Consider the following 20,370-nt stretch of genomic DNA (forward strand, 5'->3'; position numbering starts at 1 on the left):
AAGCTGGACTTCCCTCATAGCTCAGTTGGTAAAGAATCTGCCTGCAATGCAGGAGACCCAGGTTCAGTTCCTGGGTTGGGAAGATCTGCTGGAGAAGGGATAGGCTACACACTCCAGTATTCTTGGGCTTCCCTTGTGGCTCAGCTGGTAAAGAATCCGCCTGCAATGCAGGAGACCTGGGTTAAATCCCTGGCTTGGGAAGATCCCCTGGAGCAGGGAAAGGCTACCCACTCCAGTATTCTGCCTGGAGAATTCCATGGACTATACAGTCCATGGGGTCGCAAAGAGTCAGACACCACTGAGCGACTTTCACTTTCACTTTCTAATTGACTAAGCTATATATTTCACTTGGAAGAGGGGATCTATCTGTGTTTTGTTTTACAACAAAGTAACTTGATTTTTTTTTTAAAAAAAAGAAGATACTTCTAGCAAACTCCTTAGAAGCATGAAAAAGGATATAAAGAAGCTTCTGATATTTTCCAAATTTAGGGAGGTATGATAGGTAAATAATGCATCAATGATTTATATTTGGGGAAGGAGAGCTAAAATATATTCAATACATTTCTATAATAAATATTAGAATAAGTCAGCTAGGAAGAAATATAATTCAATGAAGAAAACATGAAAGGAAAGATGCTGATTGGCTATGGCCTCCATTCCCAATAAATCTCATCGTGATTCCCTAAAAGTGTTATAGCTCATCCCCCACCCCCCACCAAAAAAGGGGATGACTTAACAATCATGGGGCAAGCCCTATATAAAAATCAAAACTTAGAATACTAATGTTGTGGGAAAACACCAGGCTTTTCTGTTGATTTTCTCCCTCAGAGAAACAGCTGCTGATTTTTCCCCTTGAAAGCACATTCCTAGGCTCTTGAACTCCTGGCCTTGGACATTTGATGACCACATGACCTAAGGTATCCACTATAAATTAATTATGTCATTTGATCCCCCATACCATAGGCTCAGTTAAGTGCAGTCCCAGTCTGTCACCTATATATATATATATATATAATATATATGATAGGTCTACAGCAGGTCTGGAAGGTACAATAAGTTATATAATTGGTGACTCAGCTTCCTATGGCCACTACTTGTGCTACATTGCTTTCCCTTTCTCAGCCCACACCCACGACTTCATAAGGAGCTCCCTGTAACCAGTTAATGATCAAAAAAAGATCATTATATTACCAGCACTAGCTGGAAACAGACTGGTGCATATTCACTCAGAGTGGCCCTGGAAAATAGTGGAGAAAGAAAATCCTGCCCATTGGTAGAACTTTACAGTACATCTGAATATCCACTTTGTTTAGGCTGAAAAATAGCCAGAAGTACAAATCTATACCAACTCATAAGTAGTAGTTAATGATTTAGCCAGATGGTCAGAGAATTAGAAAGGATGGAATTGGAAATTTGGTAAAAAGGAGGACTGTGAAATAGGTGTATGGATGATCTTTCGGAATGGGGAAAGGGTATGGAATATTTGTGTGTGTGTGTGTGTGTGTGTGTGTGTGTTCACACTCAGTTGCTCAGCTGTGTCCTACTCTTTGTGATCCCATGAACTGTAGCCCACCAGGCTCCTCTATCCATGGGATTTTCTAGGCAAGAATACTGGAGTGGGTTGCCATTTTCTCCTCCAGGGGATCTTCCCTACCCAAGGATCAAACTTGCATCTCCTATGTCTCCTGCATTGCAAGCAGATTCTTTACCACTGAGCCATCAGGGAAGCCCCATGAAATATTTGTATCCCATGTGAATAGCCACAAAAGAGCACCACTGCAGAGGCTCTCAGTGATAAGGCAGACAAGATAACATTCTGAGGATGTCAGATGACAGTCAGCCTTTTTTCCCCAGTGCTTTCCCTATGCTTTTTTTTTTTTTCAGTGCTTTCTCCAAAGACTTGTCTTCAGAGTGTCAATGGCAGCATCAAGCTGGTTGTGCAAAGGCCCACCAAGGCAAATCTTGCTATCACCATTGCTGAGTTCTCAACTTCCCAACAGCAGGAGCCAACAATGAGCCCTGGTGGACCAGCTAGCCAATCTGATTACCTTGGGTTGATTACCTTGATCTCCTCCCAGAAAGAAGGAGGCAAAGATTTGTCCTCCCTGGAATAAATACATTCTGGATATGGATTTGCCTTTTGCAAACACCACCATCCACATATTTATTGATCATCATAGTACCCATCACAACATTTCTTCTGACCAAGGCACTAATTTCTCAGCAAAAGTACAGCAACTGGCTTATGACCATGAAATTCTCTGGTCTTGCCACACACTCCATCATCCAGAAGCAGCTGGCATGACAGAATGGTGGAATCACCAACTGAAGGCTCAGTAATGTCACCCATTGGGAGACAACACCTTGAAATTTTATGGCACTATCTTATAGCCTGCAGTATATGCTTTGAGTCAATAACCCATATACAGTGTTATTTCTTCCATAACTAGGACACTTGGATCTGGAAACCAAGGATTAAAGTTACAGGATCTGCTTTTATTATTACACTTAAAAATTTGCTTCCCACTCCTGAGATTTGGGGCTCTGCTAGTTCCATTATGGGCACAAAAAATGTTTTTACCATACTCAAATTTGAGACTTCCTCCTTGTCATTTTAGACTCCTTGTGCCATTAAACTAATGGACAAAGAAAGGTTTTGCTGTCCATGTTAAGTTGATTGGTCCCAAATGTAAAGATGAAAATAGGACTGCTGCTGAACAATAGGGGCCTGAAGAGGGATGTCTGTAATTCAGAGGATTCTCTGGGGTTCTGTTTATTACTTCCATGTTCAGTAGTAAAGTTGATAGAGGATTTTACCAGCCCAATTAAGAAAGAACGACTAGGGACACAGACTCTTCAGGAATGAAGCCACAATCCAGCAGAGAAAGAATCCTCACAAACCAAAGGACTAGTTAAAAGAAAAGGTACATGAAAGTGGATAAGAGAAGAAGAAAAGCATATAGCTACAGAAATAGTTTCATATTGTTGTTCAGTCGATAAATTGTGCCCCGTGGACTGCAGCACACCAGGTCTCCCTCTCCACCATCTCCTGGAGTTTGCCCAAATTCATGTTCATATGCAGATCCTATATCTATCTACCTACCACTATATATCAGTTATGGCCTTGTGATCAGCTACAGAAGTGAGAACTGCAGCAACTATGTATATTTTCTTCTTTGTTTTTTAATGTACATATTTGTATATAGAAATCACTTCCTCCTTTTCCCTTTCCCCTGCTCTGTTATATCAGGGATGCTGGTTGATCATTTAACTTTAGAATTCAGCCTTGTGGGTTATACAATGGAATTTTGACTAACCTGTGAGAGTCACTAAGATCATTCAAACATGGATGCCTGACTGATGAAACTTTGTTATCTCCCTTATTGGGGGGAAAGGGGAGCATGCCTTCATTTGTTAAAGGGATAGTTGTATCAAGGGAAGCACTGCAATGCTGCTGGGGTTGTTTTATCAAGTTTGTGTGTGGATAGAAGGCTGTGAGTGGATGCAGAAGAGACAAAGGGGTGGACTGTGCCTAACAGCGCCTTCCTCGCTCAACCCCACACTCTTTTCTGTGGACATTCTTCCTTTCTATGTACATTCTATGCACACCACCTTTTTCAGACTAACTCAGCAGCTGATTTCCTATTGGGTTCTATCATCTGGGGCACTAGCAGGAAATTGGAAGACAGCAGAAGGGAGAAGGCGTTCTGTTTCTTTGGATTACTGGCTGTGCCCATAGGAGCAAGGGCAGTGATGCCTCAACCGGCTCTTGAGGACCCTGGCCTGCCCAGGCACCTCACTTCTCACAGAAGAGGGGACGTGAACCAGCTGAGAGCAGGGACTGTCTTGGACTTATGGGTCCCCTACAGTGCCTGGCCTAGAGCAAAACTCATAGCAGTCTCATGGCTGTTTTATTCTGGTTTTATTTTGGTAAAACAAATATACAAAAAAATTACCTTCTGGACCATTTTTAGGTGTACAGTCATGTTAAGTATGTTCACTTTGTTGAAACAGTTGTCCAGAACTTTTCACCAAGCACATCTCTATACCCACTAAATAACAAGTCCCCTTTCCTCCTCCTTCCAACCCCTGGTAACCACCACTCCACTTCCAGTTTCTATTAGTTGTACCACTTTAGAAAAATAGGCAGAAGATTTCTTTTAATTAACATAATTGTAGAATCTCCAAGTTGTAAAAAACCTTAGAAGTAATCTAGTTTAGAAGTTACCTAGTGCATGGTCCCACCTTTTCCATCTTAAATCCAGTAAGCATTACTTTTTAATCATCTGATCTATGCTGGAAAAATCTTTTTGAAGTGACTGCTTCAAAAAGGTGAGCCATACTATGAGGAGACACTTTCTGAGATTTAAAAAAAAACAACAAAAAACAGTTCTTTCCTACATTAACAGGAAATGTTGAAGTTATCCCCATTGATCTTGGTCTATTTTCCAGAACAGAACAAGTTTCACTTCATCAAAGTTTACATGATTTTGTGGTATTTTAAAAACATGATTTTATCATGTGTTTTAACCTGCAAGATTTGCATGGAGAAAATCAGGAACATAAGTTAAGACCATCAACTGCTGCTGATATTCAACACTCAGCAACAGCATACCATGTAGCCAGAGGTCTCCATAGCCAATGGGAAGGCAGAATTCAGGAGCCAATTTAAAGAGTGAATAAATTCTTGTTCCTGAGACCCGTTGCACACCCAGGCCTTTAAAAATAAATCTTCTTCTACATGTTCACAGGATTACTGACAGTTTCTCATTAGATGACTACTTAGCTCGTTAATAAACCAAGAGATTCTCTCCCAGGTAGTCACAATATTTATTGTGATGCAAAAACGAAAACTGTTGCTAATGAAATCTCAGTCAGAAAAGTGCATCACCTCAAGATGATTTCTTTTTTAAAAATTTTGTATTAATTTAATTAATTTATTTATTTTACTTTACAACATTATATTGGTTTTGCCATACAAGATGATTTCTGAAGTTACAGAGGCAGGATACAATCCTGTTCTTGCAGTGTTTCAAGCAACATTCATGGCAACCACTTCCTCAAATAACTGAACCATAAGTTCTTTATACCACAGATTTATACTGTTGCTATGTGTGCTCAGTTGCGTTGTGCCCGACTATTTGCAACCCCATGGACTGTAGCCAACCAGGCTCCTCTGTCCATGGGATTCTGCAGGCAAGAATACTGGAGTGGGTAGCCATTCCCTTCTCCAGGGGATCTTCCTGACCCAGAGATCGAACCTGGCTCTCTTGAGTCTCCTGCATTGGTAGATGGATCCTTTACCACTAGCACCACCTGGGAAGCCCCATAGAAATATAACCAAATAATAATAATAAATTTGAAGAACATGTAGGCTATGATGAAATGCCTCTGATGGAAGATCAGGAGCTGAGCGAGCCTTGCACAAGAATTTGACTATAGGAGGTTACTGTCTCTGAGATGTGATATATGCCTTGGGCAACTGTCTTCAGCATCTTCATCATGATTATTGTTAAATGCACTCAGTATGCCTTGGATATACTAGAAGCATTTAATGTCAGTTTAAGAGAGAAATGTAAAAATTGGTAAAGGCCAGGAAGCAATAATTTATAAAGAATAAACGTAAATTGTAAATAAACATATGGAAAAACCTCTCTGGCTTGTAAGCAAAGAAATGCCAATGGAAACAATGTAGATACTGTTTCTGTCTCAACACTGAGAACAACAGACATTCTCAGTACTATAGACATGTAAACTGGTACAACCTTTCAGAGATTAATTTGCTAATATGTAACAGAAACTGTAAAAATATTAATATATTTTCATCCAGAAACTTTATTTCCTGAAATAAAGAAATAACTTTTTAAATGGGCACACAAAAAGTGTGTACCAGGGTTTCACAATTTGTAATCATCAAAAATCAAAAACATCCAAATAGCAAGCAGTGGATGATAAATAAGTTATGACTCCACCCAGAAGATGGAATTCTATGCAACCATTAATAAAAACAAACATTACATAGCACTTACCATGCAGCAGCCTCTATTCTAAGCAATTTGTAAATATATTAACACATTTAATCTTTACTATAATTCTATGATGTAAGTACTATTATTGCCCCCATTTTACAGAGAAAAACTAAGGCAAAGAAGTTAAGTAACTTGCCCAAGACCACTGAATTAGATAGCGCTGAGCTATTCAAACTCAGGAAGTCTGTTCTGATGGCAGAATTCTGTACTCTCAACCATCACACCATTATACTATAGAAGAATATCTAATGTCACATTAAAAATTTCAAAATATACTTGTAAAAATGTTTTAAACGAAATTATATTGGGTGTGTGTGTGTGAAAGTTTGCTGCTGCGAGCCAAGTCCTACACCAGGATTTGTGACCTCCAGAGGAGAGGATTCTGATCTGGGGTCAGAGACGAGGCTTGACTACTTAGAGCCTTTTGTGTAGCAATGTTTTATTAAAGTATAACAGAGATAGGGAAAGCTTCTGACATAGATATCAGAAGGGGACAGAGAAAGTGCCCCCTTGCTGGTTTGCAGCAAGGTGTTTTGTCTGTTAGAAAGCTGTTAATCAGGTAAGAGAGACACCTCAAGGCTGACGGAGTTTCACCAGGCCCCTCTCCCACAATCTGCACTTTTGAGATAGGCTGGCACGAGGTGTGTCTTCCCCCAGCCATAAAACAATTGACAAGAACACTGGTTTGTTGAGCCATTATCAGCCCAAGGTTTGAGAAAAGAAAAGTTAGTCTTAGGCAGAACCATTTTGAAGAAAGGCAAATTCCAAAGCAAATACACAGTTTCATTAACCTGAGAAAACACACATTGGTTAGCTCAAGGCAGAGCCAGGTGTCGTCAACACAGAATTAAAAGAAGCCTCTTTTAATTTCGTGTAGAGAAGGAAAAAAAACATTTGCCACTTGCAGTTTATTTCCTCCTGCCACCTGGGGACCTCTGGCCTTCCCGCCTGTTACCCTCTCATATGTGTATAATATATATGCACATATGGCAAAATACCAACTGTTATTGAAATCATATACAATGTTTTAAACTTTTTTCTTTCTTCTATTTTTCTAATTTTATTTTTTTGCCAAGAACACATGTAGTTGGCCTTCTGTAGCCACTGGTTCCACATCCATGGATTCAACCAACCGCAGATCCACAGAAACCTACCCATCCAAAGAAACCCATTGGTGAAAACCACAGATACAAGAACCCACTGTACTCGGCAATTTTATACAAGGGACTTGAACATCTATGGATTTTGGAACCAATCTGCCACAGATGCCAAGGGATGACTGTGTTACATTCATGAATTTCAAAATAAAATATGCTCTCAGTACCATCACTGAAATATTCCTGATGGCCACTGCCCTCAGCCTAGAACTGGAAGGGACCCAGTTCTTAGCATGACTATTTGAACAAACTGAAGTATTTCACATCAGTTTGCCTCCTTTTTTCTTGACCATGAGATACAGCTGTTGTTTTTAAATCTTCAAGGAAACTAAATAAAGGATCTTAACCTGAACTGATAGCACTTTGTATATATATATATATATATATATATATATATATATATATATATATATCTTTTAACAATAAATATTTTTATGATTTCAACACCTGAAGTTTCAAAGCACTCAACCTGTGCCCAAATAAAATCTCTCTATGCTCTGCCTTCAACCCTGAACCATCTGAGTTTATCAGTGTACATATACTTAACTTTAGCAACACAATTTCCAGCTGGTGAGGATACTGTTGCTTCTTATGGGGTTTTCTAGGGCCTCTGACTCATTGAAACTTCCTAATGGCCATTGCTTTACGGTACTAAACTGATCCTGGGTCTCCTCCATGGTAATTCTCAACTGAACCAATTTGGGGATTTAAATTGCCTTCAGGGAATGGGCAAATAAAATATGACAGAAATCAAACCAGCACCATCCACACAGACTCTGTCCACACCATGTGGAAAGAAAACAACTGTCTGTGGGCCAGTGGGACAGAGGCAATAATTACATTCTGTCAAAGAGCAATCCTTGCTCTGGACATCCATCACATAGTACTGTGTGCAGGGTTTGCAAAGTATGTAAGAAACAGGGAGAGCCTGTGCCTGCAAAGGGTGCTGCACCAACTTTCATCAGAATCAAGTCCACAAACTCCATGGCAGTTCTCCCCACCAGGCATTTGGTGGCCTTGATTATTCCTGTGGCAGAAAAGCCCCTGGGAGACCTAAGCAGAAGGCTCAAGATTCTATAGCATTAACCAGAACAGCTCATAAATATGTTTAGGGGACGTATCCCTGTGCACTAGTAACCTATTCCACAATTTTCTAACATCCACTTTGGCAGTGTTGCTGAGATCCCCCCAGGCTCCCAAACTGCAACCGAGTGGGCAGAATTCTAAGGTACGCACAAGACTCCATCGCCCAGGTTGTATCTATCCACCTGTATAATCCCTCCCCTCAAGTGGGGGAAGAATCTGGAACTGTGATGGGATGGCCACTTCCTCAATTAGGTTACATTATATGCTTCCCTGGCGGCTCAGATGGTAAAGAATCTGCCTGCAATGCGGGAGACGCAGGTTTGACCACTGGGTCAGGAAGATCCCCTGGAAAAGAGAACGGCAACCCACTCCAGTATTTTTGCCTGGAGAATCCCAAGGACAGAGAAGCCTGGTGGGCTACAGTCCTAGGGGTTGCAAAGACTTGGACATGACTGAGCGACTAACACTTTCACTTCCTTTCATATGACTAGTAGTGACGGGACCGCCACTCCATCCCAGCCAGCCAGAGAGAGGTGAGCTCCTCCTGGCCTGGAAGAAAGCAGACATCTGTGCTGCAAACTGCCTATGGGAGAGACAACTGGCATGGAACCTCAGGAGTTCTTGAGAGCTGAGGGTGCTCCCGGCCAAAGGCTAGCAAGGAAGGAGGGATGTCAGTCCTACAACCTCAAGGAAATGAATCCAGCCAATAACCAGTGATCTGGGAAGACAGCCCTGAGCCTCAGATGACAGCCCCAGCTGCCACTGGATTTCAGCCTGAGATGACCTTGAGCAGGATTCAGCTACCCTATGCCGGACTCCTGACCCCCAGGAACTAAGAGATAATAAACTTGTGTTATTTGAAGTCCAAGCCCCCAACAATAGAAAACTAATGCAATGACCATCCTGGTGACATTATCAGCACATGTGCTGCTAAAGTTCTTTCTCATACTTCTTCTCTCTTCAGAAGGAGTGCCTGTCCATAACATTCACCCCTAAGCTGCTAAGTCACTTCAGTCGTGTCCGACTCTGTGCGACCCCATAGACGGCAGCCCACCAGGCTCCCCGGTCCCTGGGATTCTCCAGGCAAGAACACTGGAGTGGGTTGCCATCTCCTTCTCCAATGCATGAAAGCGAAAAGTGAAAGTGAAGTCGCTCAGTCGTGTCTGACCCTCAGCGACCCCATGGACTGCAGCCTTCCAGGCTCCTCCATCCATGGGATTTTCCAGGCAAGAGTACTGGAGTGGGGTGCCATTGCCTTCTCCAACATTCACCCCTAAGGAACACAGAAAGGGATAATTGATATCTGTTTAATACTTTGGAGTTCATTGAACCTTCACATGCAATCTCACTTGAATTTTTCATCATTAATCTGAAGGAGTCCAGGCAGTGATGATTAGGAACAAAGGTTCAGGAGCCACGCTGCCTGAATTCGACTCCCTCTTCTCCCCCACTTACTCACCAGATGAGCTCAAGCCAATTCCTTGACTTCTCTGTGCCTCAGTTCCCTCACCTGTAAAACAACAATATGATAAAAGCCTAGCTCCTATTAAGCACTGGACAAGTGTTTATTGTTCTTGTAATCAATGCTGGAATCTAAATACACCACAAAAGCACAACTAACTTTGTTTGTTTCTCGCTATAAAACATTGCAAGAACTAAAGTCTATGGTTTTAGCAGGTTCTACAACATTGAGTGAAAGTCACTCAGTCGTGTCTGACTCTTTGCAACTCCATGGACTATACACAGTCCATGGAATTCTCCAGGCCAGAATACTGGAGTATTCTGAATGAACTCCAGAATTCCAGAACACTGGAGTGTGTTTTCCTGGAGAAAAGTAACTCACATCAGGGAAAGAACAGATTTCCACCATTTGCCTATTGTCCTGAGTAGAATGTTAAGGAGGGTGGGGTGTGGGGGGATGAACACGGGCAAGAAAGAATGAGCTTTTTGCACCCCCTAGAAAAGACCACAGCTCCAGGGGCAAGCAGGAGTGTGACCAGGTAAATCAAATCCTGGTTCCAACAGAATTCTGGATTTGAGATGAGACCACAGATGCAAGTGGGTTCATGATGCTATAATTAGACTCACACAGCCCACATCACACACACTCTGGAGCATAGATGGGCTGCCATGTTGACTAGCTGCAACAGGCGTTCCTCCCACGTAAACTCAGTCACAGAAAATCCATTAAAAAACCAGTTGGTGGAGGGTTGGCAATGCCTCCCAAGGGGCTGCCAAATCCATATGTGACAATAGTGGTCTCGTCACTGGGATTGTTCAAGGTGAGCTGCTGGAGTATCACCTTCATAATATGGAGACAGGCCACTTTCTAGTTCAAAGAGTACCCCGCCAGGCTCCCCATAGGTCAGGGCTGCTGTGGACATGAGGGTGCTTTAGTTTGTGGGCACCGCTTTGGTTATACTCTGGAGAAGTTGAAGGGATAAAGGCATATCTGCCCAATGTGTTTTGGTCCCGTTATATCACTGACCAAAGGCCTACTTAGTCATCCCTCATCTTCTTGACTAATTTCTCAATTTAAGTGTTAAAGAACTCTTGTCAGTGCGGAGGGAAAATGTGAGTATATCCTTTTGTGTGTGTGTGTGTAATAAATGCACCTCTTTTCTCTCTACCTGTGCACAGCCCTCACCTGAGCAGCCTTCATGCCACAGAGAGACGAGGCCCTTTATTTCTGATACTTTCCCATCACTCCTCTCAGGGCTTCCCAGGTGGCGCTAGTGGTAAAGAACCTGCCTGCCAATGCAGGAGACATAAGAGACACAGGTTCAATCCCTGGGTCGGGAAGATCCCCTGGAGGAGGGCATGGAAATCCACTCCAGTATTCTTGCCTGCATAATCCCATGGACAGAGGAGCCTGGTGAGTTACAGCCCATGGGGTTGCAAACGGGGGTCACAAAGTGTCAGACAAGACTGAAGCAACTTAGCACGCATCACTCCTCTTCCCACTAAACCATCAGTCATGGACAAAGGAAATGGAAAACTACAAAAAGGAACTTTACTTTATCTCCTAATCACTCAAAGACATATTGATTCATTTCAGAGCATGTACCTTAATTCACACTGGAAGCTATCCCGAAAGATCCAAATGGAGGTAGGAAAGCTTCAATGCCTGCAGGTGTGCAGTTAGCCCACAGCAACTATGTGATCAAGGTTGAAAGGAACAAGCCTAGATGACTCGGCTTTTAAAACACTGTGCAGACCTACCAGCCAAACAAAAATCTCACCGGTGGGCCACGGGTGGCTTGGGGCCACTTTTGTAAGGACCCCTGACCTAGAGAGTAGGAAGTTCTTTCAAAAGCCAGTTTGATACGAGGAATGCAGACCCCCAAGCAAAGACAGGAGGAGCTCAAAAGAGAAAGTCAAAGCAACTGGAACTGCTCTCTGAAAACTGCCAGCCCAGCTGATAGGTAAACTCAGAATTCTCCACTTGGCGTGGCCTGGAAGTCTAGGACAGGCTGCAATGACACACCAGTCTAAACACAGAGGGCTGCAATCAAGAGCAAATGCCTCCCTGCTGGAACCCAATTACCCTTGAGATTTTGATCAAAGAAAAACATTTCCTCTTTCTAATCAAAAAAAAAAAAATCCAATCACTACTATGGTAGAGTGGGTTTCAAGCCATTTAGCTCCTCTAATCAGGGCATTACCCATTGAGTAGAGGTCTTTTTCCTGGGAAGAACTCCCTGCTAAAATCCCTCTGAGAGCACATTTCGCCCTAGCAGAGCTTGGTCCAGACCTAACAGTACACCAGTCCTCAGTGAGTGTAGTCTGTGGATTACATGTGTGGCAACATGTCAAAATGAAAACTTTTCTCTCAGTTTAGAGATGATAAACCCATGGCAAACTTTAAGTGCCCAATAACTCGTGACAGAATGCAGACCCCTCACCTTCAACAAGAACATCAAAGAGAGAGATGAGATGGAGACAACTGAGAAAAGAATTTGTGAGAAGGATTTATTTGGAGAGAGCTATACTTTTAACCCCTGGGAAAGAGGTGAAGGCCAGCTATTTCCACTTCAAGCCTGGTGAAGGGCAGTTTACTCCTGCATTGCAGAAGTCACCTTGGATTGAAAATCCTACAAGGTGGGAAGCGGACTTGAGTGGCCGACCTGAGTTCAAGGACGTACTGGAATCAGATGGGCCTGCACTCCCAGAGCTCATCAGTGCAAAGAACGCTTGCGTATTTCCAGTGATAAAGTGGACAGGGGGCTGCGTGAGGGCTGGTGTGAGGTCACGAGAGGGCCTTCTAGTAGGGTCTCCTAGATGCTTGATGAAAGCTAGAGGTGACTCTAGATTCCTTGGGATGAAGAGGGAGTAAATGAAGAGCCGAAGAAGAGATGGTGCATCGTCTGCATAAAGAGAACTACACTGGGGAAAGGGCCCAGTGATTAGAGCCGCACGCAGGGGTGGGGGTGTGGGTGGGGGTGGGAGTGTGGGGCTGGGGAAGTGGGTAGTCTCTGAAGAGTCTATAAAAACACCCAGGAGGAAAAATGTTAGCCTTAAATACCTGCCAGGTCCAGCGACTATAAAGCTGTGTGACAGCAATGAGGTCAAGTCAAAACTTTCTGGCTCCCCTTATCTTTCCATTCGGACAAGGAGGATTCGAGCAGCCGCTGGGGTGGGAGGAAAAGGAAACACGCATGACGGGACCAAGCACACCCCTTCTCTGTGTGTGCCAGGAGAGGACCCACCGCAGCAAAGTGCCCTGCCAACGAAAAGGTCCCCTGAGACTTACCTTAGATTTACTGTCATCAAGGTATTAAAAGCGAAGTATAAACTCACCTCTCACACAAGGAAGTCATTTTGGTCACACCTGCTTATTCTTGTTTAAACTTTTCATCACATAATTATGGGCATCCAACTGGATTCCTCAATTAGCATATGGCCCATGTGAGTCCTTGACTCATTTCCATTTGAGGATAATATTTTGCTGAAGTTTAAGCTTTGGAAAATCTTCTTTAATGAGAAAGAATTTAGAGGGTTTGGTGGGCTTGTTTGGTTGGTGGGTTTCGTTTTGTTTTTTGATGTTCTTCCTCCTGCTTTCTATATTTCTAATTGTTCCCATAGAGTGGATAGTTATCTTGTCCTTAATCTAGCAGCAAGTATCTATACTATTGATTCAACATTACTAGGTCATCATAGATTGAAAATCTGGGTGTGAGCAAATTGCTGTAAAAATAATTAAAGTCCGAGGATTGGAGGCTTGGACAAGGAAAAGTCAAAGAAGTGGGGACAACTAAGTGACCTGAACTTGGAATTAAAATGTAAAAGGCAAAATGTCAGGAGGTTAGCAAGCAGCTGTTCTCCATTTCTATCACAGATAGAATTTTTTTTTAATAAAAAAATGCAGCTACCTATGTTGTACTAAATCAGGTTGGAGGTAGAAGGAGGGGTTGGAAGGGGAATGTTTTGTAGCTGCTCGTTTTCTTTGCTTCCTTGTCCCTTCCTGAAAGGCCAAGCCAGAAAGATGACACCCAGCTGCTACTCCTAAACTCTAGGACTTCAGTTGCATCACTACTGGGAGGAAAACTGATTCTATCATTGGTTCAAGAACCTAATTTGCCCCAAATGACTGATGGTAAAATACTATCAGAATCTCTGAGTTAACACTCAGAAGTATGTTAGAATCTCAATATATTTTCAGTTACTTGCCATCAGCTATGGCCTTCATTTTAAGCAGAACATGTTAAAACAACATATGGAAAATTGCTATGTGAGTTATTTTAAAGTAATTCTTTTTTTAAGGAATTTACGTCTAATTAAGTCTGATAAAATACTAGAAGAGAGAGAGAAGAGGAGTTTGGGAAGATAGCTGGAGAGTCTGTAGAGTTTTTATTTACAACTTTAAATAACGAATAAAGTGACCCCCCAAAAAGGAGTTAATCCTTGCTAGGATTAACAAGGAATTTGAGGACTCAGAGAAGTGGTTCAGGAAGAGAAGAACATTTGGGAAACTGCTCTCCTGGGCTGAGGAAAAAGCTCAGCATAACTTCTCCAGGCATGGGAAGGAAAGGACCACACCTCATTCTACAAATGGAGTTAGCAGGGAGAAGAGGGGTGGTTGACATATTGAACACATGTTTCTATAAGTTAGAAAGAATTTTTGTGACCAATCAGAAGGGACTCCAAAAGGCATCCAAAGAGTTGTGTGGGGGAAATTTAAGAAGGATTCCTTTAACATTTGGAGAGGATCTTTATTATCAAGTGCATAGCCTTGGAGCAAGTCTATATGAGTTGGATTGTAGCAATGTCAGTTAGTAGCTGTGTGAGTCTAGGCAAGTTACTGGTCTTCTCAAGCCTTCAATTTTGATACTAATAAAACAGGGATGCTAACAGAATCTACTAGGTAAGGGGCTGTGAGATGTCAGTGTATTAGTATGTGAGAAGTGCTTAGAAAAAGGCCTTGCACAGAGGGGGTGCCCTGAAATGCACAGATTTCAGGAGACAACAACTCTACCAAAAAACGGATGAAGAAAACAGAGGAGAAAAACAAGGCTCACAAAGGTTAGCAACTGTTTAAAATCAAACTTAAGTCTCTATGTCTAAACTCAGGGCTCCCCACCATAATGCACTGCTGCCATGAAACCAAGGTTGTTGCTGTCATTCAGTCGCTCAGTCGTGTCCGACTCTTTACAACCCCATGGTCTGCAGCACGTGAGGCTTCCCTGTCCTTCACTATGTCCATTGAGTCAGTGATGCCATCCAACCACCTCATCCTCTGTTGCCCCCCTTTCCTCTTGCCCTCAATCTTTCCCAGCATCAGGGTCTTTGCCAGTGAGTTGGCTCTTTGCATCAGGCGGCCAAAGTATTGGAGCTTCAGCTTCAGCATCTGCCCTTCCAATGAATATTCAGGATTGATTCCTATAGGATTGAGTGGTTTGATCTCCTTGCTCTCCAAGAGACTCTCAAGAGTCTTCTCCAGCACCACAGTTTGAAAGCATCAGTTCTTTGGTGCTCTGCCTTCTTTATTGTCCAGCACCATAACTGAAAGGGACCAAGTCTAGCTTCCCCTCCTGTTGCTTCTATGGGCTATACTCTGAGGGAAGGTCATTGAGTCATGACCAAAATTTTGAGAACTGCCTCATTCAAAGGCATCTTAAAAGAAAACATAATGATTCCAGTCCACTGACCCTGGAGACAGAGAGTCTTGGCTCAAAGCTCCATTTCTACAGCAGCCCTGTGACCCTGAAAAGGCACTTTAACCTCACTGAAACATAGCCTAGGAGTATTATGTGCCTATCTGAGTGACTGCATGTGAGAATAACATTAAAAATTCTTACATTTTATTCTTTGTTACATAACTGAGTTATATGTAATGCTTTACAAATAAAATGTGATTTGTGTAGAAAAAGAAAAGCACTGATATATGGTAAACCTTCAGATTTTACCTGTGCTTGTCATCATCATCAACAACAGGGTTCAGCTATCCAACTGATACTTGAATTTCCTCTACACCACTGACTTTTCAATTTCCTCTCATCAAAATTCACAGAGGGAAAAAAAATACTAGCCACATGTGGTACTAAGCCCCTGAAATGTGGCTAATGCAACTGAGGAATTGAATGTTGACTTTTATTTTATTTTAATTAAATTAAAAGTCACATGTGGAAAGTAGCTTCTCTACTAGTGTGTATCTAGAACTTATCATGGTACATCCTAATGACTTTAATGTAAAGAAAATGATAATAAAAGGTGCCATTACTTGAACATTTATCAGGGGTCAGGCATTAGTCTAAGCCCTTTATATAAGGCAATGGCACCCCACTCCAGTACTCTTGCCTGGAAAATCCCATGGATGGAGGAGCCTGGTGGGCTGCAGTCCATGGGGTCGCACAGAGTCAGACATGACTGAAGCAACTTAGCAGCAGCATATGCATTATGTGATTTACTTCTCAGACAGTTCAGCCTGGGAAGTACCATTATTATGTCCTGTTTTCGATTGAAGAAACTGAGATCCCAGCTAGTATGTCATGAAATTGAGGTTCAAACCCATGTCTGCCCCCAGAGCACAGAGCTGAGCTGTATTCCTTCCCACAACAATATCCACTGGCAATGTGTGTGTGTGTGTGTGTGTGTGTGTGTGTCTGTTTTTAATTTCAGTGGGTAGGAAAAAGAGCTGTATGAAAGACTCAAGAATAAATGACTCTTTCTCTATCCTTTAAAAAATTTCCTCTACTTAGTACCCCAGACTGGCCTCTAAAAGAAGGAAAATTCTGAGTGATGACTCTTTCAGTTCTAAAAACAAATGTCTCCGTGGCCCATCTGAAGCTATGATACTATTTTTACACTTACTTTAGGTTTTTTTCTTGCCTGCTTCTGAGAGAATTTGAGGGGGATTATAGATTAAGACATGTGAAGATCATAAAAAGCAGAGGTCATTTGGAAAAAAATTAATGGGTTAAAGATTTTAAGCACCTGATTTCTGAGACAGAGGACTGACAAAAGCTTTCCAGCTAAGGCAATTAATTTATATTTTATTAACACCTACTTATTAAAAAGGTGGAGGCATTAGGTTATGCACAGGACCTGTTGTTCTTTGTTTTTTTCCAGAGAATGAAATCAATCAAATTGGTGTATGGTTTTCATTAAAGACACGGGTTGCTCATGTAATTTTCGTCTCTCTTTCAAACAAACAAACAAAAACAGATAATGTTGCAGGAAAATATAACTCAGTAAAGGCGGTTCTCTGAGAAGAGAAGCCACATAGCTCAGGAGCTCATTGTTTGAGGGTGTGTGAGTGTCCTTCTGCCCATGTCTGTCTGCACTAATTCAGACGTGGCTTGCCTGCTGGGTCCTATCTGAATGGCCTCTTCTGTCCATTGTTGCTGATAACCACTCAAAGCTGGACTAAGGGTTAATAGGCCTCTCCACTACCATAAAGGATGAGAAATGTGGCCACTTGGCTCTACAAGTATGTTCTTTCATGTCAACGTGGGAAATCTTTATCAATGAAGAACTGCCTGTTGTCACTTACCTGCAGTTGAACTGAATTTGTGCATGCGTGTGGGTGTAAAGCTTTAAATGTATTGAATTTGTGGTTCTGTCTCATTATTTGAAGAAGAAAAATAATCATAATAATCACACACAAACACTAATTTGAAACAATAACGTCTATGGGGATTTTCTAAAGAGTAATGATTTGTCTTTATCAGATCAAACAATGATTTGTCTTTATCAGTTAGAGAAGTTGGTTGTCTCTTACCCCTCAGTTCACAGCTGCCTCTAACCCACTTTTTCCTTCCTATTTTCCTTGAGCTTGTCATAGAGAATCAAGTTAAAGAGGATAAAGAAATGCAAAGCCTAAAAAAAAAAAAAAAAGAAATGCAAAGCCTTTGACAGCCTCACTGTACTCTCAATTCCATAGAGAAGTAAAAGGAAAACTTCGTCTATAATTTTGTTGTGAGGTGCTTTATATGCCTAAATTTAACCCTCATGAGTCTCCCAGTGGTAGGAATGATCCTTATTGCTATATTAGAAATGAAAAGCACAGGTAAATCACCCAAGATTTCACAGCCTATATGTGTCGCAGCTAGAATCAAAACCAAGATGGTCCATCCCAGATATGATCAAAGTCTTTAAACTGTTAGTCCTTGACAGAAGGGACCCTGACTATATTGAACATCTGTGTGCTGGGCCCAGCACATTGTAGCATTCAAGCAATACTGGCAGACTGACCAGCTGAGCGTTCTTACCCCTGCTTCTTTTGGTTATACCACAGCTGCGCTCTAAATTGGTAACTTGAATAGAAATTCCAAAAAATCTTCCAATTATTGCTAAACTATCACTTCCTCCTTTCAAGAGTCTTCTTTATTCTAAGGATAAAGGGATCCATCAATCTTTTCATTCTTCTATACTACTTTTATCCAGTCGACAAATATTTCAGTACAATGTAAGCAACTGTGGGAATATACATTCTAAGAATTATGTCTCTAGGTTATATAAAGTGGCCGAATTGCTGTTCTTCCATAAACAGGACTGAGTTTCAAAAAATTAATGAATGTTAACAAGAATGGAAATACATTAGGACCTAGATGTTGCAATCATACACTACCTATTTGTTTTTAATTAATATACTTTTTCAGAGCAGCTTTAGGTTTACTGAAAAATTGTACAAAATTCCCATATACATCTCTCCTGCTCCACTCCACACAATAAATTTCCCCTATGATTAAATCCAATGTTAATGTTGTGCATTTGTTACAACTGATGAGTCAATACTGATAAATTATTTTTAACTAAAGCTCATGGTTTACATTAGGGTTCACTGTCTGTTATACATTCTATGGATTTTGACAAATGTATAATGATATATATCCAGCACCACAGTATCAAACACAACAGTTTCACTGCCCAGAAAATCCCTGTGCTCCACCTATTCACCCTTCCCTCTATCCTAACCCCTGAAAATCACTGACCCTTTTATTGTCTCCATAGTTGGGAGACAATTTTCCAGAGCATCGATATAATTGGTATCATACTGTAGATAGCTCTTTCAGACTGGCTTCTTCCATTTAGGAATACACATTTATTGTTGAATACTATTCCATTGTATGAATGTACCAGTTCATCCATTCACCTACTGAAGAACATCTTGGTTACTTTCAAGTTTGGACAACTATAAAACAAAGCTGCTAAAACATTTGGAGGGATATATGTTTCTAATTTATTTGGATAAATAACAAGGAATGTGATTGTTGGATTGTATGGTAAGAATATGTTAAACCTGCCAAACTGTTTTCCCAAATACCTGTACCATTTTGCATTCCCAAGAGCAATGAACAGGAAGTCCTATTGGCTCACATTCTTACCAACATCTGATACTGTTAGGGTTTTGGATTTTAGGTGTGTAGTGGTATTCAATTGTGTTTTCACTTGCACTCTCTAATGGCATATGACGTTGGACATACTTTCCAAAGCTTACTGTCATCTGTATCCCTTTTTGGTTGAAGCGTCTGTTAGCTCTTCTGTCCATTTTTTACTTCTGTGTTTTCTTTTGTTGAGTTGTAAGAACTTAAAATCATTTTTCACTGTTATAAAAACATAAAGCCTTGCTCTCTGCTCTATAATTTTCTTCTTGATTTTGTCAACTAGATCCTGGAACTCAACTGCTGCTTTTCCAATGTCACCAAGTTCTATGTCAAGATCAGAGTTATAACTCTTATTCAATGCCCTGTACTCCATAGGGCTGCAGGGATAGGACAACTGGAAGAAATGAGGGGATCATCTCAACAACACCTTGAACAGTCTCAGCCCATGACCAAGCCGTCAGAACAAAGAAGTCAAAAACCACAGTGCACCACGCAGAATCCAAACTGCAGTGCATTAGGCTAACATAATGCCGCATTATTTCAGCATTTTTAAAACATGAGACATCCTAAAGGTATTATTACTCTAGTGAGTTCATTCCAAACAATAATGAGGAGCTATGTCAAAAAAGAAATTTCAACAAAAATTTAAATAAAGAAAGTCTTCAAAGCGTAGAACAAACTTTCTAACTTGCCACAGAGAATTAATATCTATCAGAAATTTTCTGTCTAGAAAGTAACCGAATTTAATGTTCTTTGGATTTTTATCAGCAGCAAGGTAAACAGGAAGAATCACTCAGAAGCACTTTTATGAAGTTCTACAAAGAAATAAGTCTCAAGCATTTCATGGTTGGCAGCTTAAGATAATTTTTCATATTTTTAAGGGAAAAATTTCTTAGTTTTTTTGACATGTTGATAACATGTACCACAGATCTCAGTAATTACAGCAGATAAACCCTGATGAAGCAGTTGAGAAGATTATAGCCTAAGAATATCAGGACAGAAAAGAAAAAACACTCCCACTGGGTTGTGCCCTTTTTATCTAATGCATTTGGACCTAAAAAAATCACAGATTACATACCTCTATTCACAGGCTCTCTCTTGATTGCCTAAGGATCAGGCCCACCTGCCAGGACAACCTTCTGATTTCAGCCCTGAAGGCATTTCCCTTTCTTTCATCCAGCACTCTGGGAGAAGGCAATGGCACCCCACTCCAGTACTCTTGTCTGGAAAATCCCATGGGCGGAGGAGCCTGGTGGGCTGCAGTCCATGGGG

The 20,370-nt window shown here is 41.4% G+C and overlaps 1 protein-coding gene across 1 annotated transcript in view; it reads right to left on the minus strand.

Moving 5' to 3' along the window:
- NCALD (neurocalcin delta) overlaps window positions 1-9,786 on the minus strand; it is a 357,058-nt gene extending 347,272 nt beyond the window's left edge. The window contains exon 1 of the mRNA XM_006046434.4: window positions 9,732-9,786. The gene's annotated coding sequence lies outside the window, so the exon portion shown is untranslated. The remainder of the gene's footprint in view (window positions 1-9,731) is intronic.
- Between the last annotated feature and the right edge of the window lie 10,584 nt (window positions 9,787-20,370).

Source organism: Bubalus bubalis, chromosome 15 (genome assembly GCF_019923935.1).
Source record: "Bubalus bubalis isolate 160015118507 breed Murrah chromosome 15, NDDB_SH_1, whole genome shotgun sequence".
In the NCBI taxonomy this organism is placed as follows: Eukaryota; Metazoa; Chordata; class Mammalia; order Artiodactyla; family Bovidae; genus Bubalus; species Bubalus bubalis.